The following is an 11,978-nucleotide window of genomic DNA, read 5'->3' as shown; positions in this document are numbered from 1 at the left end:
ACACACGCGAGACAGATCTCGTGTGCACGTTCACATCGCTCCACTAAAAATTGCAAAGAGCGACAGAGCCATGATTAGGGCTAAGCCGCTGTGGAGTCTTTAACGGCTACACGGCCACGGGCAGGGCTTCACCCCCATCGACGTGCTTCGCTTCAGTCAGCAGTAGGTTCATAGAAGGGCCTCAAACACACACACACCTTTCGCATCGGCAGATCGCCGCAGCATAACCGCTGTTGATCCAACAGCCTACTTGAGACGAAAGACAAGAGCCCGGCGCGCGTACTCGCGCAGCTCTCCAAAACCACTCGGCCAGTGCCAGGGACGGCTCCCTGCGCCGGCGCCACAACAAGTCTACTTGAGGCGGAAGACGAAGCCAGCAAGGGCCTGGCCGCAAGTGCGTTCGAATCCGGGACTACAGTCCCTCGTCTGTCCGTACTTCCTCTTTCGACGTGCGGCGCCTTCCCAAAGCGCACAAGTCCGCTAACCGCAGAACGCTTCCGACGTAGCAAAGCCGCGTTTCCTTCGGTACTTCGCAGCAACGCCGCCTTTCCCTCGGCGGCGGGCGAATAGCCTGCAGACGTCGTCGCATTAAACCGCGATCTCGACACCTCGCGCGTCACGAGCAGGAGCCGACCGGCAGCCTCCGGCCCTTTCGGACTCGGTGGCATTTGCCGCGGAGGACGGGAGAGCACTTTAGGCCACGGTTCCTTCCGTACTTGGCAGCCGCACCCTCATACCGACAGTTCCATGACCGACCGAGCGCCACACCGTTCCTTTAGTACTTGGGCGGCAACAAAGTCGGGTCGTTACTCCATACTCGCCGCAGGAAGCGACCGGCAGCCGCCAGACTTTTCAGACTCGGCAGCGTTTGCCGCGGAGGACGGGAGAGCGCTCGCACCACGGTTCCGTGTGTGTACTAAGCGGCAGCGGCATTAGCTCTCGACCGTCAGTTCCTTGACCGACCGCACGCTTCGCCGTTCCCCTCGTACTGGGCAAAGCAGCAGGTCGGGTCGTCTTACTCCCATTCCGCGCAAGAGCGCCAAAGCGGACAGAAAGCCCACCCAGTGTGCGTTACGCCGTTTCTACCCGCGGGCGCGGCCAAGCCAACCGTCCAAGGTTGCAGCCGGCGTCCACTGGGCGCAACAAATTTGGCACGGGGCGCCCCTCAAAATTCAGGCAGTCCCCGGCATGTTCGGGTATAGCCGTCCCCGCGTCCAAGCGGGGCCAGCGGCGGAAAGCGTCGGGCGCAGCGAGCTGCTTCACCCACACGGGGTAGAAACAATGGCGCTCGCCACCCTTCACAATCCGGTAATGATCCTTCCGCAGGTTCACCTACGGAAACCTTGTTACGACTTTTACTTCCTCTAAATGATCAAGTTTGGTCATCTTTCCAACAGACCCGGCGCAACCGAAAGGCCGCGCCGGACATCGGTCCGAAGACCTCACTAAATCATTCAATCGGTAGTAGCGACGGGCGGTGTGTACAAAGGGCAGGGACGTAATCAACGCGAGCTTATGACTCGCGCTTACTGGGAATTCCTCGTTCAAGGGGAACAATTGCAAGCCCCTATCCCAATCACGAAAGAAGTTCCACGGGTTACCCAGTCTTTTCAGACAGGGATAAAGACACGCTGCTTCCTTCAGTGTAGCGCGCGTGCGGCCCCGGACATCTAAGGGCATCACAGACCTGTTATTGCTCTGTTTCGTGCGGCTAGGAGCCGCTTGTCCCTCTAAGAAGGTTGTAAGGTGCTGGGAACCCCGCACCTATTTAATAGGCTAGAGTCTCGTTCGTTATCGGAATTAACCAGACAAATCGCTCCACCAACTAAGAACGGCCATGCACCACCATCCACCGAATCAAGAAAGAGCTCTCAATCTGTCAATCCTCCCAGTGTCCGGGCCGGGTAAGTTTTCCCGTGTTGAGTCAAATTAAGCCGCAGGCTCCACTCCTGGTGGTGCCCTTCCGTCAATTCCTTTAAGTTTCAGCTTTGCAACCATACTTCCCCCGGAACCCAAACACTTTGGTTTCCCGGAAGCTGCCCGCCGAGTCATTTGAGTAACTCAGGCGGATCGCTGGTTGGCATCGTTTATGGTCAGAACTAGGGCGGTATCTGATCGCCTTCGAACCTCTGACTTTCGTTCTTGATCAAAGAAAACATTCTTGGCAAATGCTTTCGCAGTAGTTCGTCTTGCGACGGTCCAAGAATTTCACCTCTAGCGCCGCAATACGAATGCCCCCGTCTGTCCCTCTTAATCATTACCTCGTATTCCAAAAACCAACAGAACAGAAACGAGGTCTTGTTCTATTATTCCATGCAAGTTTATTCAGGCGACTCGCCTGCGTTGAGCACTCTAATTTTTTCAAAGTAAAAGCACCGGCCTTCTCGAGGCACACAATGAAGTGCACCAAGAAAGGACCGGCATGATGTTCAGTCCGAGCCGTCGCATCGGGTAGATGCACTACTCGTCTGGAACTGAGATCCAACTACGAGCTTTTTAACCGCAGCAGCTTTAGTATACGCTATTGGAGCTGGAATTACCGCGGCTGCTGGCACCAGACTTGCCCTCCAATTGATCCTCGTTAAAGGATTTAGAGTGTACTCATTTCAATTACGGGGCCTCAAAAGAGTCCCGTATTGTTATTTTTCGTCACTACCTCCCCGTGCCGGGAGTGGGTAATTTGCGCGCCTGCTGCCTTCCTTGGATGTGGTAGCCGTTTCTCAGGCTCCCTCTCCGGAATCGAACCCTGATTCTCCGTTACCCGTAACAACCATGGTAAGCAAGTAACCTACCATCGAAAGTTGATAAGGCAGACACTTGAAAGAAACGTCGCCGGCTCGTGGCCATGCGATCAGCACAAAGTTATCCAGAGTCACCACACAATACGGGCCGAAACCCGATCGATCTTGGTCTAATAAAAGCACCCGTCGCCCAAAGGGCTTCAGGCTCACTGCATGTATTAGCTCTAGAATTGCCACAGTTATCCAAGTAGGAAGAAACGATCTAAGGAACCATAACTGATTTAATGAGCCATTCGCGGTTTCGCCTTATTTCGGCATGTACTTAGACATGCATGGCTTAATCTTTGAGACAAGCATATGATTACTGGCAGGATCAACCAGGTAATCGTTCAACTGCGCGTCCAGCCTTTCAAGCAGGCCGGACGCCGTTTTTGCGATGCCGAGGCCACCTTCAGGCGCCCCAACACGCTTCGTTCTCGCAAAGGGTAGCACTTTGCACAGTCCGAGACGACGGCGTTCGAGCTCGCAACGGCGCCCTCCCCGCAGGGCCGGGTATCGCCACGCGGCAAGAAGCACGCAACATTCTCGATAGACCGGTTGTGTCGACTCGATCGCGGCTTGCGGTTTCTCTCGAGCCCGCAGCACTGGTGGACCGACCGACACTTGCAACGTAGCCGAGACGGCAAAGCCGCTAGGCGACGGGTCACGCCCGCGCCTTCGGCGCTTTCGTATTTGATTCGTCCGAGGACGATGCGGAACACACTTCGATATCGTGGAAAAAGCGTCGTCCGACAACCAGCCCCTAACGCATCAAGCGGATGAGGCTGCAGACGTCAGCTGTGGGATCCACGGGAGCGATACCGGGGACACGCTTGACGGGCACGAAGCCCGCCCGCATATCAAACACCCAGGTCGCTTTGGGGGCGACTGCTCTCTGGGACCCCCATATAATAGCAGCGATAAGTACCCAGACCTCCATGGGGCCGTACTCGTGCCACTTTCGACGAGCGTTTGGCGAAAATCGTGCCGCCTCGTAACGCCGCGAGCAAGATTGAAAGCTTACGTCGGCAGCACAATGCCGAAGTCGTGAAAGCGCAGCGCGTCCACCGAATGCGCGAACGGCAATTTCTCGCCAATGGCCAGTACGGTTTCCTGCACAATTGCCTGTCTGTCGCCCTACGGGGCCCCCGGCCGATCGATTCGAGGCACGCTAGCACGGCCCCTTCGCCATTTCCGAGCACGAGTGCGAACAGTGCGGGCGGCGTGCTCGACGCCCCGGCTGACGTCGTTTCGGACTTTGTCTCTTCGCGTGCTCGCGGCAACGCCGCGGCCAACGACGACGTCTGCGCGGTTCTTTGCCGGTTCCCGGCGTGCTACAGTGCAGCCCTCTGCAGGGTGACACCGGCTCCGTCGTGGCCGTGCGGCGGCTTGTACGCAAAAGTTGCGTCAAAGGCGTCGCGCTCGCGCCGCCCCGGCACACGCGGTTTCGGACTTTGTCTCTTCCAGCGCTCGCGTAGTCGTGGGCACGATTGTCGACGTCGCAACGGTGCGCGGACACCGCCACGAGCACGCGCAAGACGAAAATCGCACTACGGTACAATGTCGGCCGGGGCCGTACGGCCCCTTACAGTAGCAGCGATAAGTGCCCAGACCTCCATGGGGCCGTACTCGTGCGACGCGGCGGCGTACTGCGCCGAGCCGAGCGCCAATATTTGGCTTTTGCAGGGCGGATTCGAGCTCTGGCGATCGCCGCGGTACCGCCGCTCACCGATTCAAGGCACGCTAGCGCGGCCCCTTCGCCATTTCCGAGCACGCGTGCGAACAGTGCGGGCGGCGTGCTCGACGCCCCGGCTGACGTCGTTTCGGACTTTGTCTCTTCGCGTGCTCGCGGCAACGCCGCGGCCAACGACGACGTCTGCGCGGTTCTTTGCCGGTTCCCGGCGTGCTACAGTGCAGCCCTCTGCAGGGTGACACCGGCTCCGTCGTGGCCGTGCGGCGGCTTGTACGCAAAAGTTGCGTCAAAGGCGTCGCGCTCGCGCCGCCCCGGCACACGCGGTTTCGGACTTTGTCTCTTCCAGCGCTCGCGTAGTCGTGGGCACGATTGTCGACGTCGCAACGGTGCGCGGACACCGCCACGAGCACGCGCAAGACGAAAATCGCACTACGGTACAATGTCGGCCGGGGCCGTACGGCCCCTTACAGTAGCAGCGATAAGTGCCCAGACCTCCATGGGGCCGTACTCGTGCGACGCGGCGGCGTACTGCGCCGAGCCGAGCGCCAATATTTGGCTTTTGCAGGGCGGATTCGAGCTCTGGCGATCGCCGCGGTACCGCCGCTCACCGATTCAAGGCACGCTAGCGCGGCCCCCTTCGCCATTTCCGAGCACGCCGTGCGAACAGTGCGGGCGGCGTGCTCGACGCCCCCGGCTGACGTCGTTTCGGACTTTGTCTCTTCGCGTGCTCGCGGCAACGCCGCGGCCAACGACGACGTCTGCGCGGTTCTTTGCCGGTTCCCGGCGTGCTATAGTGCAGCCCTCTGCAGGGCGACACCGGCTCCGTCGTGTCCGTGCGGCGGCTTGTACGCAAAAGTTGCGTCAAAGGCGTCGCGCTCCGCGCCGCCCCGGCACACGCGGTTTCGGACTTTGTCTCTTCCAGCGCTCGCAACCATGTCGGGGCCGACGCCGACGACTGCGTGGTGTTTCAACGATTGCCGGCGTGACACAATGCAGCTGCGTGCGGGATGCCAGCGATTCCGTCGTGTCCGTGCGGCGGCTTGTACGCAAAAGTTGTGTCAAAGGCGTCGCGCTCGCGCCGCCCCGGCACACGCGGTTTCGGACTTTGTCTCTTCCAGCGCTCGCGTAGTCGTGGGCACGATTGTCGACGTCGGAACGGTGCGCGGACACCGCCACGAGCACGCGCAAGACGAAAATCGCACTACGGTACAATGTCGGCCGGGGCCGTACGGCCCCTTACAGTAGCAGCGATAAGTGCCCAGACCTCCATGGGGCCGTACTCGTGCGACGCGGCGGCGTACTGCGCCGAGCCGAGCGCCAATATTTGGCTTTTGCAGGGCGGATTCGAGCTCTGGCTATCGCCGCGGTACCGCCGCTCACCGATTCAAGGCACGCTAGCGCGGCCCCTTCGCCATTTCCGAGCACGCGTGCGAACAGTGCGGGCGGCGTGCTCGACGCCCCGGCTGACGTCGTTTCGGACTTTGTCTCTTCGCGTGCTCGCGGCAACGCCGCGGCCAACGACGACGTCTGCGCGGTTCTTTGCCGGTTCCCGGCGTGCTATAGTGCAGCCCTCTGCAGGGCGACACCGGCTCCGTCGTGTCCGTGCGGCGGCTTGTACGCAAAAGTTGCGTCAAAGGCGTCGCGCTCGCGCCGCCCCGGCACACGCGGTTTCGGACTTTGTCTCTTCCAGCGCTCGCAACCATGTCGGGGCCGACGCCGACGACTGCGTGGTGTTTCAAACGATTGCCGGCGTGACACAATGCAGCTGCGTGCGGGATGCCAGCGATTCCGTCGTGGCGGTGCGGCGGCTTGTACGCAAAAGTTGCGTCAAAGGCGTCGCGCTCGCACCGCCCCGGCACACGTGGTTTCGGACTTTGTCTCTTCGAGCGCTCGCAGCGATGTCGAGGCGATCGCTTACGTCTGCACGGTTTGCGGTGTGCTACAATGCAGCAGTCTGCCGCACTACACCTCTTGGTTGCCGAGGCCAGCACGGCAATTTACTGAAGCGAGCGCATTGCGCCCAGGCGGCAGCGGACTTTGTTGCTTCGGGAGTGCTCTTGCTGTAAAATTTGAACGGCTGCAGCTGCGCGAAGCAAGTGTACCTATTTTCACTCTCTCTCTGTCTGCCTTTGAGGCGACTGTAATTTCACTTTAAACGCAACTGGAGGCGGGAGCAACCTGATGAGAGTAGGTGGACTTCGGTACATGTAATTTAGAAATTGCTTTCAAGCTTTGAGGACATACACCTTCGCGCCATCTGCTTTCCCCCGTCTCTTTGGCACTTTATAGTATGTGCTGCATGCTCTGCATTCCAAAGAAACACGCCTGTCTCTCTCCCTCTCTCACGTTCTTCTTCTTTTTGTAGCTGCTGTTGTAGAAGATGCTATGCTCTTTAATCGCTGTAACATAGAGTGCTTGCACAAGCCAACAACTTTTGCGTGTTTTTTTTTTTTTTCTCTTCCCAAGACGTTTCTGCCATTATTCACTAACTCTCGTTCTTAGTATGCAATGGAGCGTTAGCTCACGCCATCTACCTTTCTTTCTGTATTGCAAAGTCCGCAGGTTTTCCTAGTTCCGTACACAGATGGCGCCAATGCGTTTTGGCGCCAGGTTCGAACGACCTCGCTCTACTCGTGTTTGGCATTTGAATGTTTCAAAGGGGTTTGCGACAGGGGGTGGTTCTTGTGCAAGGCTGAGCTTTCCAGCTGCGTTTAAGCTATGCTAGCATGTGTGCGTATATATATATATATATATATATATATATATATATATATATATATATATATATATATATATAAATACACAAACACACACACACACACATGCATATATACATACACACACACGGTAATGGTAAAGATGATGAGGTAGCACTTTTTTTTTTCTTTTTTTTACAATGCCTGTGTTTCAGATGGCGATCTTTCTCCCCTCTATGTTTCCGGTTGGAAGGAGTGTGCAGCGTTTTCTATATTTATTTTGTCATTCACTTCTATGTTGCTCGTCTTCGTACATGGGGCATGCTACCTAATTCTACCGGTCGATTCGACACGTTGCGATCCGTCCCGGCCTGTGCCGTATCAAAATTTTCAGTGGGCCTTGCGGTAAATAAAAAGAAATGAAGGAAATGCGCGTAGTATATTACAATTGCACACGGGCTTGAAACGAAGCCCTCAAGGAAGGTCACCTTGAGCGGTCGCATTCAGACGGAAGTAAGCATTCCCCTGGCGCGTTTTTTTTCCGCTCGCCTGTTCCGTTTTCTACGAGGTTGCCTTGGTTGGTTTCGCGTTACAAGCAAGCTTGCACTCGGGTCTCGTTTCTACGCGACAGCGTTTCGTTAACAGCGAAAGACTGAGGCGTTGCGAATTCATCCGTGAGATAGGGAGCGTTGAGTCTGTACACAGGCTGAATTTTATAATATTGCCCACGCTGTTGCTGAGGTTACCCATGTCGGCAGGGCGCCCACAAGGCAGTAGTACAATGAAGTGAAGTGAAGGACATCGCTTCTCGGCCTTTTGGCTAAGATCAAAGTGTAGTATCTGTTCTTATCAGCTTAATATCTGATACGGGTTCTATATGGACCCACGATATTAAACCTATTTTTGGAAGTTGGCGGAGTGCTTGAAGCCTGCTTCACCTCCGCCGCAGGTCGGCCCGGTATTGCACTACCTCCGGGATCGGCCCCGCTCACTTAGGTGAGACTTCATTCAATCAAAATGAAGAGCACAAGCTCAACGCGAGCACTGACTTGACACGCACCATTCCTATACTACACGCAACGATGCCGGTTCGCGGACCACGAGAGTAATTAAACTGCCACTCCATCTGTGTGTAGCGTCGCACTTGTTGCGTCGCAAATGGGACAGCCGCTCCAGCAAATTTCTAGTTATGGGCTTCGAGAAAAATTAATGAAAGCAAAAGAAAGAACCAGAATTCCTATTTGTCCGATGTCTCTGAATGATTGTCTCCTGTAAAGAGCCACTTGGGGGGATGGGGGGTAGGATTAGCCGTGGGGTTCGCAATCAATATGAATCCCACTCAAAGCCAACACTGGATTTTGGAGTTCACTATCGCTTGGATCCGTAAACCACCGCGCCCACGCAAGCTCGCCCTGCCGCCGAAATCCGCTGCCCAAGTGGAAGAAAGATTCCCTATGAAAGAAAAATAGAGTGCCCGATTTCTGGCAACTACTGTGCAGCCTTTGTGTACACATTTTCGCAGCAGTGGGACCGAGCGCCTCGAAAACAAACTTGTCGTATGCCCGAATGTGGCGAAATATATTCAAGGGTTAAAAGGTGCCTCATCTTTCTAACCTGTATGTTACGAAGACCTGTTGCTACCTTTTCATCATGAACATCATCATCATCATCATCCTGGCTACGCCCACTGCAGGGCAAAGGCATCTCCCATGATCCTCCAAGTACCCCGGTCAGGTGCCGATTGTCGCCATGTAGTCCCTAATCTAATCTGCCCTCCTACCTTTCTGCCACCCCCTGCTACGCTTCCTCCTCTCGGAATTCAGTCTGTAACCCTTAATGGCCACCGGTTATCTTCCCCCCAGATTGCATGCCCTGCGCATGCCCATTTGTTTTTCCTGGTTTAAACTTTGGTGTCATTAACGAGCGTTTGTTCTCGCACACCCCCAATCTGCTCTATTCCGATCCCCCCGTGACGCCACACCCATCATCCTTCTTTCCAGAGCCCGTTGCGTCGCCCTCAGTTACCCTTCGGTAATCCTCAAGCTTTTTGTTGGGACACTCGTGGCATCTTTCTCGTTTAATGAAGTCAAATTTTTTTCAGTTTTGGGGGAAAACTCAATGAGCTAGGCGCGATTGTGTCCCTGGCGCCGCTCTCAACAAGATGGCGGCGCCCATGCTTTTTGCCTGCAGGTTCGGCCCTACGCAGAACACGCCTGCCGGGCAGTGTAGCCACGTTGAAGGGGCAAAGCGTAGTGCAGTGAAGCGCTTGCTCGGGCGAAAAACGCAAATATGAGCCAAACAGGAATTTCCATTATTGGAAATTCCAGTTCAGTTTGCGCATTGCGTTCGCCTAAGGTAAAGAACACAAATGCGAGTGCCACAGCAGTCAAGTCAAAGCTTAGGATTGCGTACCATTTTTTTTTTTTTTTTCGTGCCTTTTACTCCCTGGCCTGCGTGGCCCTAGCGCGCATGCACACGAAAGTAATGAAATGGTGAAAACACGAAATAATGCGGTGCGGCTGTATCATATCTATTTTGTGCGCTTTGTTCTTTGTGGACTACAGCGGTGTGCGTCATGAGAAAGTTTCGGTGCCCTTCTTGGGTGACCAGTGAAGCTATATTTAAAACCACATTGATTTGTACGGTTATTGCTACAAACTGCGTGTGGGTGTTTTTCTTTTTCGCTGCCAACGATGGGTTATCGCAACCGCGATCGGTTCTGCTGCTACGCTAGACGCGTGCTTGCCAACGGTTGGCTCTATACGCGACCCGCGACGCGTGGTCGGCACATTCAAGCAGTCAATTGCAAACCGTTCCAAGAAAAAGGATGTACTCCACTTGCCACCTAGTTCGACGATTGTACTTTCTGACCCTCGAGGAAGCGCCGCCATCCCACGTTTTCTATAATACGATAAGATTCAGAGCGACCGCGACCACTTGTCTTTGTCAATATCTCGGAAACGCTTTCTTTTTCTTTTTTTTTTTAAATCCAGATACTCAGACGCGCCCGTGTTCACGCGCACTTGCTCTCTCCGATAAGCAGGGAAGCTCGGTTGGGGTGGTGTCGGGCCTTGCGCATGCGCTGCTGAGCTCGTCGCTTCGCCGGCCGGTCGATGCTGGCGCGGTACTGGTAATGAACTTCGACGTGCATGGTGAAACGTCACTTTGTATTGCCACTGTAGACTAGCAATGCAATGTGTTTGCGAGCGATTGGATAAATGAGAAAGCGTGCACTGTCTACAGTTTATGCCCCTCTAGAGTAGTGGAAATGTTGCTCCAAGTGTTAGGTTTGTAATTTGCGCCTACGAACATGAACTAAACAAAGAAAATGGTCTGCAGCCGCCTTCGCTTCATAAAATTCCCGTACGAAGAAATTTCCGTGCGCGAATGAGAGAGCAAAAGAGAGAAACCATGCTAAGAAGAATGGCTGCCTTTTACGTGATCTCGCGCATGAAACCAGACGATGGATTAATTTTAGCCGTTCATTTTGATTTGCCGAATGTAAACCGGAACACTTTCTCCACGCGGTCTTCAGATTTGAATGGCAATCAATCACATCCTTTCTTTTTTTTTTTTTTTTCTGTTTCTTTCTATCTGGAACCGAAAGAATTCAGAACGCCATTTCAATCTTAGATTCGATTAGATATCGTGACTGGTATGCTGAAATATCACGCCTTATCTGGTGTTAACCTTCTTGATCACGGCAATAAAAAATCGCCAGTTCCCGAACTTTAATCGCGCCGAAGATGAACCGATATGCTGGATTCTTATTGTCATGATTTTATAGAAAGCGCTGGTTCTATGGCTAGCTTTGAGGAAAAGAAAAACATCGTTCAGGAATGTATAACTCTAAACAACTAAAAAAAAAATCTGCCGGCAATTGGTACTACAACGAGAGTACTGAGAATACTGGAAAAGATGAAATCCAATCATGCTGAACTGAACTGAAATTATTTCATCAAGACATGCCCCGAAAAACGTGGCCACTTTCAATGATAATTTCAAATGTGATTTCTTTCTTTTTTTTTTTCTTTTTTACGACGGATAATAATTATCTTTCCAATGGCGGATGTGAAAATTTCAGAGCACGGCATTTTCGAAATCCCAAGGCCCCGGACGCATTCTCTCTTCTTTAAGTATTTTGGTGGTGCACACGGAGGAAAATTTCGCGCACGTAATTTATAAACTAGTAGTTGATTTTCTAGAAGAACACAAAGTGCTGACAAACGGCCAACCAGGACACAATTAAATTGGTATTACGCACGGTTTCGAAGCCGCGGTAACAAAAGGGTAACAAAGGGACGTTCATTTCGTGGTGTGGATTTCACGTCTCTCACAATAAAAAAAAAATAATAATAAAAACTACTGCATAAAATAGGTTTTCCCAAACTGGATGGTTTCGATCAGCTTTTGAACAGCCCTTCCTTAAATTGAGTTGGCGTTGATTGAGCAGGTGCGGGCCTCTGCTGTTTTGGATTTTTGTAAATGGCATCAGTACTGGACAGTCCGTTCACTTGAGGATCAAAGGAGAAACCCCCCAAAAAAATATCATATCGTGGTGAGAGACGTGGCAGATGAGTACAATTATCGGCAGAAAAAAAAAAAAAGGAAAACCGCCTCGTACTCAGAAGCCGCTCCTCTCACGTGTGAAGCTTCAAACAAATTGTTTTTCTTGAGACGCTCTATAAAGTTATACACAGCTCCTTAAATGCAGCACCCGCACACAAAGCCAAACGTTCCAAGCTGGAAAGAAAGCATGAAATTCGCGGTGCCCGTTTCCTGTGAAACAACGGGCAACATTACGCCAAG

At 53.5% G+C, this 11,978-nt stretch overlaps 2 non-coding genes across 2 annotated transcripts; one reads left to right on the top strand and one right to left on the bottom strand.

Moving 5' to 3' along the window:
- Positions 1-1,309: 1,309 nt before the first annotated feature.
- Positions 1,310-3,125, bottom strand: LOC140214669 (small subunit ribosomal RNA). The gene has a single exon (XR_011891604.1). It is a non-coding gene; the product is annotated as a small subunit ribosomal RNA (ribosomal RNA).
- Positions 3,126-7,969: 4,844 nt separating this feature from the next.
- Positions 7,970-8,161, top strand: LOC140214674 (U2 spliceosomal RNA). Its single transcript, XR_011891609.1, has one exon. It is a non-coding gene; the product is annotated as a U2 spliceosomal RNA (small nuclear RNA).
- Positions 8,162-11,978: the final 3,817 nt, after the last annotated feature.

The sequence above is a fragment of the Dermacentor andersoni genome, unplaced genomic scaffold, assembly GCF_023375885.2.
Source record: "Dermacentor andersoni unplaced genomic scaffold, qqDerAnde1_hic_scaffold ctg00000570.1, whole genome shotgun sequence".
Classification (NCBI taxonomy): Eukaryota; Metazoa; Arthropoda; class Arachnida; order Ixodida; family Ixodidae; genus Dermacentor; species Dermacentor andersoni.
The sequence above is the reverse complement of the archived record's forward strand: the minus strand, read 5'-3'. Positions and strand labels throughout refer to the sequence as shown.